Source organism: Bufo bufo, chromosome 1, assembly GCF_905171765.1.
Source record: "Bufo bufo chromosome 1, aBufBuf1.1, whole genome shotgun sequence".
NCBI lineage: Eukaryota > Metazoa > Chordata > Amphibia > Anura > Bufonidae > Bufo > Bufo bufo.
In genome coordinates this window covers 153,750,341-153,764,210 of record NC_053389.1, presented here as the reverse complement: position 1 = coordinate 153,764,210, position 13,870 = coordinate 153,750,341, and the positions used below count along the sequence as shown (strand labels likewise).

General features: G+C 44.7%; 1 protein-coding gene across 4 annotated transcripts in view; it reads right to left on the bottom strand.

Moving 5' to 3' along the window:
* The window catches only part of CLSTN1 (calsyntenin 1), a 97,714-nt gene that overhangs the window by 65,946 nt on the left and 17,898 nt on the right, over positions 1-13,870 (bottom strand). The window lies entirely within an intron of this gene.

The window sequence follows — 13,870 nt, the reverse complement described above, 5'->3', positions numbered from 1 at the left end:
CACTGTTTCTGTAACTGGAGAGAGTCTCATGCATGGTCTCTTCCGTTCTGGAGGGTCAATGGGGGAAGAACGGGAGGTAGAACTGGCATCTGACATTTATTGGAAATAATTCAGTTGTCATTAATACCCCTTTAAGTTTTATTGGATTGGTCCAATCTGAGAATGTGGCCCTCAGACCAGAGAAGGTTGAGCATCCTGATTTAGAGAGATGTTTTATTACAGCCACATGGGCCATAGACACAGTGGTCAGAAGGGGATCTCATTGACTTCTGTGGGAGAGATTTCTCAGAATGCTCTGTGACCTGTGCAAAAGGTCAGAAGGGAGTAGATAAGCAGTGATATCCCCTATTGAGAATGGTGGACCCTGTGTTATCTATACAGAGGTGATATCTGTCATTCTAATCCTGCCTGTAATGATAAGCAGCAGTAAAGTGATCTGTACAGACCAAGCTGTGGGGCCTACTATAAGGCTTACTGGTCAGTGCAAAATCTGCAAGATTTTATATTTTTTGTAAACATATTATTCTGATATGAAAAATTAAAAACTGCTTACACTTACATAACCAACAATTCTTAAAAAAAATCTTGTTTAAAGGGAACCTGTCATCAACTTTATGCAGCCCATACTAATAGAAGCATAAAGAAGAGACAGGTAACATGATTTCAGCGGTCTGTCATTTATAAGTTCAAAGTAAGTGGTTGCCAAGAACTGACATCACAATCATTGCAGACTGGGCCTGGAAAAGAGTCACGGCCACCTGAGAAGAGTCCTGGTTATTCATGAATTCCTGTTCTCCTGCTGATGACTGACAGTCTTCTACCTAGTCATCTCCCTTTCATCAGCAGATGGGTGAGAGAGCAGGAGATTATGAATAACCATGACTCTTCTCAGGTAGATGTGACTCTTTTCCAGGCCTGTGATGCAATGATTATGATGCTGGTTCTCAGCAACCTCTTACTTTTAGCTAATGTGTGACACACCGCTGACATCAGCATTTCTGTCACTAATGTATCCTCAGTGAGGTCAGCATAAAGTCGATGACAGGTTCGCTTTAACATAAAAGAGGATTTAAAAAAATAGCTAATTGTCCCATGACACATTCCCTTTAACCTCCTCCTTTGTTTGGACGTTTAGCTTGGCAGACATTCTCCCTTCACTTTCTCCATCAGACCATCACTGTGACCAGAGAGGGAAGGGGGATGAGGGACTGAATTAGGGCATCACACATTACACTAATAAGTACAGTGCTCTTCTTTGAGCATCTTTATCTAGGTCTATCTAAAAGACCATAGAGCTGTTATACTGTCAACCTATCCCCATTATAGTGAGGATTACTCTTCAGATAACATCTTCCCCTCACAGCAGCAGTAAACTGACAATAGTTTCCCTATCTACATAGGAGTTTTATCTCTCTGTGCTGACTGAACATTTTTAATTTCATTTTCAAAGGCATAGTATTACTGCTGATACGAAAATTCTATAAAAAAATGTTTTATAAATATGTAATGTTTCAAAAAATATCCCATTCTGAGGGAATTGTCCCTTTAAGCTAAATAACACATTGTAAGTACAAGTAAATAGATGCTAATTACCCAGCAATACAGAGATTAGTAAACCCTTCTGTGGCGATGTCTACAAGTAGTGCAATCCCAAGGCCAATTAAACTGAAGCCTTTATCTGCAATAATCAGATTATCAGTGTTTCTACATTTGTACAATTGCTGCAATCAGACCTATTATGTGATAACCCAGTGACCTGTCTGCTGCATCCCCAAGTTACAGTACAAATAAGGCTACTTTCACACTTGCGGCAGAGTGATCCGGCAAGCAGTTCCGCACCGGAACTGACTGCCGTATCCGGCAAAACGTATGCCAACCGATGGCATTTGTAAGACTGATCATCATCCTGATCAGTCAGAAAAATGCATTGAAATGCCGGATTCGTCTTTCCGGTGTTATCCGGAAAAACTAATCCGGAACTAATTTTTTTCACCTTTTTTTCGGACGGATCTGGCATTTCGGTATTTTGAATGCCGAATCCGGCACTAATACATTGCTATGGAAAAAAATGCCGGATCCGGCATTCATGCAAGTTTTTTGGGCCGGAGATAAAACCGTAGCATGCTGCGGTATTATCTCCGTCCTGAACAGTCAAATAGACTGAACTGAAGACATCCTGATGCATCCTGAACGGATTGCTCTCCATTCAGAATGCATGGGGATAAAACTGATCAGTTCTTTTCCGGTATAGAGCCCCTAGGACGGAACTCAGTGCCGGGAAAAGAAAAACGCAGGTGTGAAAGTAGCCTTAGGCTACTTTCACACCTGCGTTTAGGTCGGATCCGTCTGGTATGTGCCCAGACGGATCCGCACCTATAATGCAAACGCTTAGATCCGTTCAGAACGGATCCGTTTGCATTACCATGAACAAAAAAAAAAAAAAAAAAATTTTTTATTTTTTTTGTTCATGATAATGCAAACGGATCCGTTTTGACTTTACATTGAAAGTCAATGGGAGACGGATCCGTTTGAAAATTGAGCCATACTGTGTCAACTTCAAACGGATCCGTCCCCATTGACTTACATTGTAAGTCTGGACGGATCCGTTTGCCTCCGCACGGCCAGGCGGACACCCGAACGCTGCAAGCTGCGTTCAGGTGTCTGCCTGCTGAGCGGAGCGGAGGACAAACGGAGCCAGACTGATGCATTCTGAGCGGATCCGCATCCATTCAGAATGCATTAGGGCTGGACGGATCCGTTCGGGGCCGCTTGTGAGCCCCTTCAAACGGAACTCAAAAGCGGAGCCCCGAACGCTAGTGTGAAAGTAGCTTACCTGCCATTTCATCACTAGTTACTGCTCCACGCCGAGTGAACCCAATGACAACAGTCCTGTAAATTACCTTGTCTGCACATAAAAAACAGCTATTGCTAAGATAACATCCAATTCATCTCATCAGCATCCCATATTATGTGCTATATTTCTCTTAACTGGGGGTCTTGTCTTATTAACATAGGGGTCTGATTGGGGGTCTTATTAACACTGGGGGACTGATTGGTTGTCTAATCTGAGGTCTGATGAAAAATACTTTATTTTTTTATTTTCCTCCTCTAAAACCTAGGTGCATCTTATGGGGCGAAAAATACGGTATGTATATATATACACGGGTGCAGTATTTTATGTCCGGCCGATTAGCGGCATATTTGCCAGGTAGCAGGCAGATCTCCACCAGACTCCATTATAGTTAATGGTGCCGGCAGGCATTCCGGTACTGTATGGCAATGGCGTTTCCAGAGATGCTGTTTTCTGCTGCAACAGCCTGCCAGATCTCTTGCTGCTAGGGGTGCACCGAAATTCCGGCAGCCGAAAATATCGGCCGAAAATATGGGTTGTGGGATTTGTCACCCACCAAGTAGCTCACCATCTGCGGGCGGGCGCCGGGCGGGCGGTTTACTTTAAGTCACTGCATCTTTATTTTACCTTACAATCGTGACGCTCCAGTAACAACTCTGCAGGCAGAGCGGAGGGCGGCGTAACGTCACTTACTCACGTGACGCGCCTGCTCCGCCTCCTTCATTCATAAAGTGGGCAGAGCAGGTGCGTCACGTGAGTAAGGGACGTTACGCCGCCCTCCGCTCTGCCTGCAGAGTTGTTACTGGAGCGTCACGATTGTAAGGTAAAATAAAGATGCAATGAGTGATTAGTCTGCTGTGAGCAGCAGGGCCGGGGTTGTTATGGGTAGGGGGATCGGTCTATGGCACTGCTATGGGGAGGGGGGATCTGTGCACTGTTATGGGGAAAGGGATCTGTGCACTGTTATGGGGAAAGGGATCTGTGCACTGTTATGCCCATAACAGTGCACATATCCCCTTTCCATAACAGGGCACAGATCCCCCTCTCCATAACAGTGCACATATCCCCCTCTCCATAACAGCGCCACCCACAGATCCCCCTCTCCATAACAGCGCCACCCACAGATCCCCCTCTCCATAACAGCGCCACCCACAGATCCACCTCTCCATAACAGCGCCACCCACAGATCCCCCTCTCCATAACAGCGCCACCCACAGATTCCCCTCTCCTTAACAGCGCCACCCACAGATCCCCCTCTCCATAACAGCGCCACCCACAGATCCCCCTCTCCATAACAGCGCCACCCACAGATCCCCCTCTCCATAACAGCGCCACCCACAGATCCCCCTCTCCATAACAGCGCCACCCACAGATCCCCCTCTCCATAACAGCGCCACCCACAGATCCCCCTCTCCATAACAGCGCCACCCACAGATCCCCCTCTCCATAATAGCGCCACCCACAGATCCCCCTCTCCATAACAGCGCCACCCACAGATCCCCCTCTCCATAACAGCGCCACCCACAGATGAATTTCATTCATGAAAAAGAATTATTAATAAAATCATTAAAAAAAAAGTATTTTAAAAGTATTTGGGCAAAAAGGCAGTTTCGGTTTTCGGTCAAGGGCATCCTGAATTTTCGGTTTCGGACCAGAATTTTCATTTCGGTGCACCCCTACTTGCTGCATATGTGAAACTAGCCTAAAACAGCTTTCTGTAGCAGTTTGTAGATATCCACATAAAAATAAATAAATAAAAACTATTTTTTTCTTGTTTTACCCTTTAAAGGGAATCTGTCGCCAAGTTTAGACCCTCGTCTCTCAGGGCAGCACTAAGTGGTGACAGATAGCACTGATTTCAGTGCTGTGTTAGTTATATATGCCCATGGTATGCTTTAGGTGACATTTACAGCATATTAGTCGCAGTTTATTACTGCGTAATCATGGGCTGCAGGCTCCCCTGCCTGTCTTCATCCTCCTGCTGCTCACTGCTAACCTGCGGGAGAAGCCCCCTACCTCAGTGCTACAGCTAATAAACTGTAAATTAAAAAAATAAAAATAATAATTGTACCACATGCATATATAACCGACACAGCAGTGAAATCAGCATCGGAGAGGGCATTTATATCTACATCCCATTAGTACAGGTGAGCGGCTCCGCAGGGCAGATGGCAATTACAGCAGAATGAGTGAGGACAGACACTGTCACCTGTCCTACTGTCTGCAGTCTGTTCACCTGGCTGCCTGCAGGCCAGGGCTACTAGTCCACAATGACACCCTGCAAGTCCCACTTACACAAACATCACAGTCATACTGAAGACCACTCCATCTGACTCTGCGCGGCTGGGCAGTAAGAGCATTCACAGACCAATAACCTACGTTAGACACCAGCAGTACAAGTCACAACCCCTGGAAACGAGCAGTGTATAATGTGATGGAAAAATGAATCCAGCCAGCAAAGAAGGCAATATGGACAAGCAGTATACATTAGTAAGTGCCTTGTATTAACTTTGTCTATATGACAAATGCTATTTACTGAAGTGACACAACCCCTTTAAAGCTCATAGATTTCTTCTCGTTGCACCCATCACACAATAATAGTCACAGCTCACTTGCGATATTGCTAAATGTTTGCAGAAACATTAATCCCACGTCTCTGCAGAATATATATTTTTCTCCTCGTACAAGTAACGTGTAATCTTACCTACTATTAGTTTTGCGATGTTGATGATAACTTTAGTTTAACTCCTATAATTAGATCCTCTGAAGCCGGGTACTGCGATAAATACCGCAGCATATTACCGCCTCTCACCCATCAAGCGCCCGCCTTCAGCTTTCCATCAAACATTAACACAAACAGAAATCATGTTTCCTCCGCACGGCAGGCGCAGCGGCTACTTCCACGCTGTATAAATGGCATCGATTCTCTTGTGGAGCGACATGACCGCTGCGCAAAGAATGATAACACAAAGCCAGGGAAACCAAGAGGACAAACGACAGAAGAGAGCCGTATGAGAGCACTCCGCAGGAACGCACTGAACACGCATGACTGTAACGAACAGAACACTGACCCACAAGCCGCCATCAGTAGAGATCTTGTGCTACATGTGGAACAGATGTGAACTGACAAAACTCATCTGTAAGCAAAATTCTGATTTTCTGTTCCATCATGAGAACAGAAAAGTGGATTGACTGGCTCGGCATGTGTAGGACACCACCTGACAGATCCCACTGACTATAATGGGGTCAGTCCTTTCTGGCACAGATGGGAACCTGCATATTTTCTGAAGGCATCTAGCTTGAACTGGAAGATGGCATTGTGCCGCAATATACTAAGCAATAAACACTTGAACATGTCTGTAAAGCTGCACTGTCTCCTATCTGCAAACCGCAAAAATATCCCCATTTCTATAGCTCTGCAGCTCAGGGCCTGGGAAATTTACTTCCATATTCAACAGCAGAAGAGGCAGATCTGGGTCTATGGGCATCAAATACATGGCATCTCCGCCTGGTAATACCAAGGCCCACTCAGTTGTGGTTATTACAGATCAATGTCATTGTCAATGTCATTGTAACTGGATTGTTAATGTCAAATGCAGGGGTGGACTGGGAATTTAAAGTGGCCCTGAAAAAAAAACAACTAAAAGTGGCGCCACCTCAGCAGAACCAGATACCACAGTACAGCAGGAAATACTATCTAAATGAATTAATGCTGAGAGCATCAGATCGTTATTGTACCTGGCTCGTTAAAGTACATGAGACCACTCTGCTCAGCTAAATCCTGGCATAACACATCTGTACAGGGCACCGCGTCGGCAGAATTTACCCAGGCTTGAGGGGAGCACAGGCAGGAGCCACAATCTGTGCACCGTTCGCTGCAGCAGCCAGTTAAGTCCGCACACCAGTACAGCGCTGGGGATGTCAGTGCTGTACGAGAAGCAATAAAATCCAGAACTTTGGCTCCTTTTTTGAGTAAGAAAACAGCATAATTGATTAATAAAGTACATTACAAAAATAATTTTTGGGCTATTTAGTTTAAAAGAAAGATGTTAAAAGATTTAGTTACTGTTTAACGTCATTTATCAGAGGGATTGACCACCACAGGAAAAGAAATTAAAGGGAACCTGTCACCTCTACTATGCTAACCTCACTGAGCGTTTCTCAATGTTCATTGTGTTACCCTAAACATATACGGTAAATTACACTTTTACTTTCATTTTCTGACGAATTAAATAAGTATTATGCATTTTTGTACTTCCCGCCTTTTAAGCAAATTAACAGAGAAGAGTCATATCTTACATGCTTGACCAGAGAAGAGTCATATTCTCTCTGAGTCAAGCTCCTCAGCTCCCCTACAGATAAAATCTCACGTGAGCTCCCTTGCTTCGAGTCAAGGTAAGAACGCCCCGTAACCATCCCCTCTTTTGTTAGATCGACAGCCTGCAGTGTGGCCAGGATCGCACAAGTCTCGCGCATGCGCTCCTTGGTAAGGTAAGGCGCTGTTAGCCGGGTTTCAGCGGCGCACTGCGCACGCGCGAGGCTTATGCCATCCCGACCGCACTGCAGGCTGTCAATCTAACAAAAGAGGGGACGGTTAGGGGGCACGCTTACCTAGACTCGAAGCATGGAAGCCTCATTTGCATACGACCATGCACCTCAGAGATCTTACACAAGAACGTCATTAGAAGCCAGATGTTAACAGCTTTAAGGTACTGCTGACGGTTTATGATCCATTTTGGTGCTGACAGGTTCCCTTTAGGCCAGGCAGGAAGTGGTGACGTCGTGTACATGCAGCATGTGCCCGCTGCTAACTAATTAATTGCCTCAGTGGTGACGCCCTGTCCAGCTCCTTGCTAACTCACGAGGCATAGAGAAGAACCTTGCATGGTGGTGTAGTAATGGAGGAATCTGCAACAGCGAGAAGGTTTTCTTTCCTTTTTCAGCCCTATAAATATCGGTTACACAAAAATGAAAATTATCTTAAGAACACGAGGACTCTCCTTTGTTGCAGACCCGAAATGTGGTTTAAAAAACAAGTGATACTTAAAGTCAAGTGGGGAAAATTACTGCTTTAAAATACAGAATAGATTTCTATCAATTAGACCTCACAAAGCCACAGCGGGAAATGCAGCGGCGGCTCTACGCCAGCCTTTAAGTCATAACTGATGTGCAAGTAGGGTAGAAAAACAGAGGGCGATAAAAATCTAAGAAATACAACATTAAGCTGGTTAATGACACCCGCTAAGGCAATGGCGCCTCAAGATTACACCACAAAGGAATCCTTGTTATCTCCACCACATTTACCCACCAAACAGTAATGCTATCAATTCATAGAGGAGGGACGGAGGGCAAAGTGCCTCATAACTCATTTGGCCATTTCCTATTAATTGATAAGCTGCACTCTGATGGAAATCTGGATCAGACCCAAAAACTGATTCCACTGATCTCTATGGATGCAAGGACACTAAAGGTCTTTCACAGGCAATGGACTAGACTAGAAGGTGAGTTGGAGAATGAAGATGGAGAAATGGATGGAGATATTGAGATGGCTCCATGAAAAGTTCATAAAAATAAAAAAATTAACAGAGTTGGGATCATTCTCACAATTCTACCCAAGCTATATGACTTTTCACTTTCCCCCTAATTTTCTGGGCCTTACTCCTCTACCCCCTTCCCTCTTTGACTTCCATATGCCCTAATGGTTTTGTTACATGCCACTGTCATGTTGTGGTTTTGCAAAATCACAGTAAAACTACTGAAATGTACAAAAAAAAAACTGCTGTAAAATTGCGTGTGAATAAGCCCTAGATGCCTACCTGTTCATGGCGCTACTGCAGGCCAACTAAAACATGAATAAACTCCTCTGACCCTTATGAGTGTGACAGCGGATAGATTTTCTGACCAATCGATGGTGAGTATAACAAATGATCGGTGTGTGTAAATGGTCATCTGACCAATGACTGATCAGAAATCTGTTGGTGTAATACAGCCCTTAAGGGCTAGTCATTGGCTGCAGCGGCTCATGTAATCCCATCCATGCTGAAAATTACATGCAAGGACCCAAGTGTAGCTGGGAGCTGGAAGTGCACGGCAGCGAGATGGGTAGAATTTTAAAAGCATGCCAATCCTGGACAACCTTTATAAAGGAAGGATTTTTTTTTTGCAGAATTACAACATATTTGTTTAGTAGCTTAAGAGGAAATCTGAAAAGGGGCAATGTTCTACAGGTTATTTACTAAAACATTCAGGAGGAGCATTAAGCAATGGCAAAAGTGCAACTTCTTGTAAAAATGCCTTGTTGACCACCAATTTACACCACGAAGCGACTTGCAAAATAAAATAAAAAACCTGGAGAGATCTGCAGTTGCCGGAACTACCATATTTATTTTACCCATAATTTACACAGCGCCAGCATATTTCACACTGCTGTACAGGGCATCTTACAGATCTGTGACTGATGTGAATGGATACACAGGAATGATAACATCAGGAACGCTCAGATGTATTAAAAATAATGGAAGAGCACGCCTTGAAGATGAGCATGCTTTATGGGGGAACACCAGGTGCCCAGGACACATGACTGTCTCCAAGCACCGATAACTCTCGGCTATAAACTCCAGTTATTTGGTTGTAAAACTGCTGTAATCCTGGTCTTGTGTTATTTATAGGGTGCACAAGTAAATGGAGGAATATAATAAGCAACCACAAATCAAATAAGGAGTCTGCCAAAGTTGATGAATTATGCAGCAGCCTGGAGACTGCAGTAAGTGAACATGACTCCTCCACTGCAGCGTGGAGCCGTCCACGGGAGCCAGAGGAAAGGAACTGCACGACTCCGAAGTTTACTAGGTCAAGACAGAATACAAGACTTAATGCAGACTGCACGGTAGATGGAGTCTTGCCCAGCGTAGGGGAGAAAAACGTCCAAGGAATCAGCCCGAAGGCGGGTAATAAAGTGAGATGATGAAGCACAGAGAGGACACGCGTTCACAATAACACTGTTCAACAACATGCAGTCAAAATTGATTAGATGCATTACAAGTAGAGTTGAGCGAAGCGAAATTCGGATGCTTAATGCGAAGTCTCTTCGCTCAAAACTTCGGAATAATACTCTACGGAGATTTGTCTCCATACAGTATTAGAATGTATGGACTGCGAGGTACTAGTCGGAACCGAAGCAGAGTTCGGTTTCAAGTTTTAAAGTGGTTTTCAACTTTAAAAATGAACTACTGAAGTTATCAACGAAGTTACGAGCGAACACAGTCCGTGAGATACCGGCCTGGCATCCTGCCGCAGTACAGTAATACACTCGTATAGATCATATGTTTACTTGAGCACTGGTTTTCACTGACCATCTTGTCCATTCAGGAAACACCGCAGCATGTTCTATGTTCATCCATTTCTGGTCCATTCTGGCAGCACATGGGCGGCATCTGATGTCATCGGTCTGATCTCTGCCACAAATTATAGAACATGTCCTATTCTTGTCCACTTTGTGGACACAAGTAGGGATTTTTACAATGGGGCCTGTGCAAGGTGCCAGACACACACACAGGGCTCCAGATGGCGACCAAAATGGTCGCCAATGCGCCTTAAAATTTGCAGATGGCGACAAGACTTTTTAGTCTTGTCGCCATTTGCGACTGTACCGCCGTGCTCCTGCGCTGCCTAAGTTCTCTTCAGTACCACAGTGGGGAGATAGCGGCCGCCACTACCACCAATGGGGAGATAGCAGGGGAGGAGCTATCGCCACTGCGCCACCAATGAATGTAAAACATAAGTATAGGCAGCGGTATCGCAGACCCGGCACTCGGCCTCAATAACAGGGCATGCGATACGCGGCCATTAACCCCTCAGGTGCCACAGATCGCATGCCCTGTTATTGAGGCCGGGTGACGGGTCTGTTATACCGCTGCAGACAATTGTATGAAAGAGTTAAAGAGGACCTTTCGTGGGTCCAAAGAATAAGAACTTAGTAGCAGGCTGCATAGAGCGGCGCCCAGGTATCTTTTAATTCCATTCATTGGTGGCGCAGTGCTCCCCCCCCCTCCCATTATCACTGGCCACAAGTCATCGCCCCCCCCCCCCCCCTTCATTGTTATATGGTGGCCACAGGGTCCCATCCCCTTCATTGGTGGCAGTGGCAGATTACACTGCTGGGGCTCCGATTGTTACCATGGCAGCCAGGACGCTACTGAAGCCCTGGCTGCCATGTTCAGCTCCCTGCTGCTGTGTGCACAGAGCACAGAGCAGTAGGGAGATGTGTGAGATCCTATTCACCCTGATAGAGATCTATCAGGGTGAATAGCACAAGGGCTGAAAAGATCCAGGTTCTAGTCCCTAAGGGAAGAAATGGTTATTAAATAAAAAGTAAAAAAAGAAAAAAAAAAAACACCAAAATACTAAAAGTTTAAATGGCCCCCTTCCCAGTTTTACATATAAAATTTACAAACAATAAAGAATAAACATATTACATATCGCGATGTCCCAAAAAATGTGAGCTATTAAAATATTAAAAAATATTCCCGCTCGGTGAAGGCCGTAACAGAAAAAAAAAACTCTAAACCACGCAATTCGCCATTTTTAGTCACCTTGTCCCCCAGAAGATGTCCCTGGATGTGAGAGGCATGTGGTGCTGTTTTTTCCTATATGTAGTGCTGGCTCACTACTGTCACTTGCGTCTCATCTTCTCAAAGTCCTTTTTTTTTAAATTATATGCATTTTAAATTTGGCGACTAAAAAATTTAATTTGGCTCCTAAATTTTTTAGTTTAGGAGCCAATGGCTCCTGGTAATTTTTTTTTGTCTGGAGCACTGCACACATGGACCGCATACGTATTTTGCAGATCAGCGGTTTGCGGGCCACAAAACGGATATGGTCGTGTGAATGTCTTAATTTTTTACACTTGTGGAAAAAATAATAATAAACTGGATGACAAATGGATGTGATCCAGATAGAAAAAATGGAAACACTTAACACAGTCGCAGACAAAACAATCCAAGTACAGTGGTCCCTCAAGTTACAATTAGGGCTGCAACGATTACTCGATTAAAATCGACTAATTCAACCCCCAAAAAAATACAGATGCAAATTTTTTGCATTGAGAATTCGTTTGTGTCATGTGACCACGGAGCGTGAGTGAATCGCTTGCTGTTACTCACGCTCCGTGGTCACCCGCAGGCCCGCACCGCTCTGCACTGTACTGTATCCTGACACATCGCTGTGTGACGTCAGGACTAAAGTGCAGTGCGCGGAGAAGAAGACGGAGGAGCTGTGGAGGGGCGCCCCTACAGGAGAGGCAAGTGTTAAACTGGGACTGATGGCTAGGAGTGAAGATGCTGGCACTGGGGGAGCAAAGGACATGGAGGATTGCTGGCATGGGGGGGGTGACGGCACTGGGGGGAGCTGATGGCACAGAGCTGATGATACTGGGGGAGCTGATGGCACAGAGCTGATGACACTGGGGGAGCTGATGGCAGAGAGGACTGACGGCACGGGGGGTAACTGATGGCACTGGGGGTCTGGGGACCTATTATAAAGGAAAACGTTCTTTTAATTAGTTATTTCTTATTAGAGTACTCGATAGAATACTTAATTACTAAAATAATCGATATCTGCAGCCCTAGTTACAATATTAATCGGTTCCAGGAAGACCATTGTATGTTGAAACCATTGTAACTTGAGTAATCAGGTTCAAAATCCCAAAAGGTTATCCGAGATAAGAGAAAATGAAGATTTCTGAAAAATAAGCAGATAACTAAGACAGATAAAACAAGTCGTTACATATAACAGTCAGGAATAGCTGCTAACTAGTAACTAATACAGCTAGTTTACCAGAGAAGTGGCCTTGATGGGTTGGATCTGAGTCTGGGGCTTTGTATGGTGAGTCTGGTTTCAACTTACGATGGGTCAGAAAAGACCATTGTATGCTGAAAATATAGTGTCCTGAGGCCATTGTATCTTGAGGGATCACTGTACATGCAAAGTCATCAATTTTCCTTGGAGCTCATGTCAATAATGGTAAAAACAGGACTTCCTCTACATCCATGGTATAGGGCCATGCACTGTACATCAGATTTCAGAACACCACTCACTATGAGGAAGTCTGAAGTGCAGTTCACACCTGGCAAATGTGTTGCAGAAATGTCAGCATGAGCGGCAATTACTATGTGAATGGAGCTTGCAGAAATCCATGCGCTTGCTACCAAAACAAACCCATTTAGATGAAGGAAACTGAATATCAGTCTCAGAAATTTCTGCAACAAATCTGCTGCATATGAATATACCCTGAAAGAGGTTGTCCTACTAGTGCCGACCACCAGTCACTGAACAAATGGCAAAACCAATGCTGTTTGTTATGCCCAGTTAAGGCCCTGAAGGTACATGACACCAGATGCAGAATCCCCAAGTCTATACTACCAGTTTTACACTATACTACCCCATCATTGTACACTATGCCATGCATTAAAGTGACCAGCGCAGCAAGGAGGAAGGTGACAGGGCACTGGACAGCTAAAAGGCTTTTACTACACTTACAAACTATTCCTTTCAAGCTTTGACTTGACCTTTGAGTAACGGGCACCACCAAATGCAAACAAATCCAAGCGGTTAAAAGGTCCAATGAAAAGCCACAGGGCCCAACCTTGTAACCGAAACAGTCAGGAAACATTAGAAAGCCCTCACCAAGAGACACTCATCTAGATTTAATGTCATTTCAGCAATCAAAGCTTCTGACTGTGGCTGAAGTGAACCCTATGGACTGCAAAGGACATATCCAACGTAGTTCAATGGGCTTATGGTCACCCATTTAGGAGCAGGTAAGGGTATGCTTAAACGGAGCAGTGGGGTGGGGGTGGGCTGCTTTAACCCCTCATATCTTGGGCTTGGTAACAGCTAGAGATATGGAACTGGTCTTGGTATTTGAAATCTTTGTAAGCTGAAAGCCTAGGCTTTAAAACAAGACCAAGATCAATGGCATGATGCCTTCCACATCAGGAGATATAGCGGTTAGAAATCGGT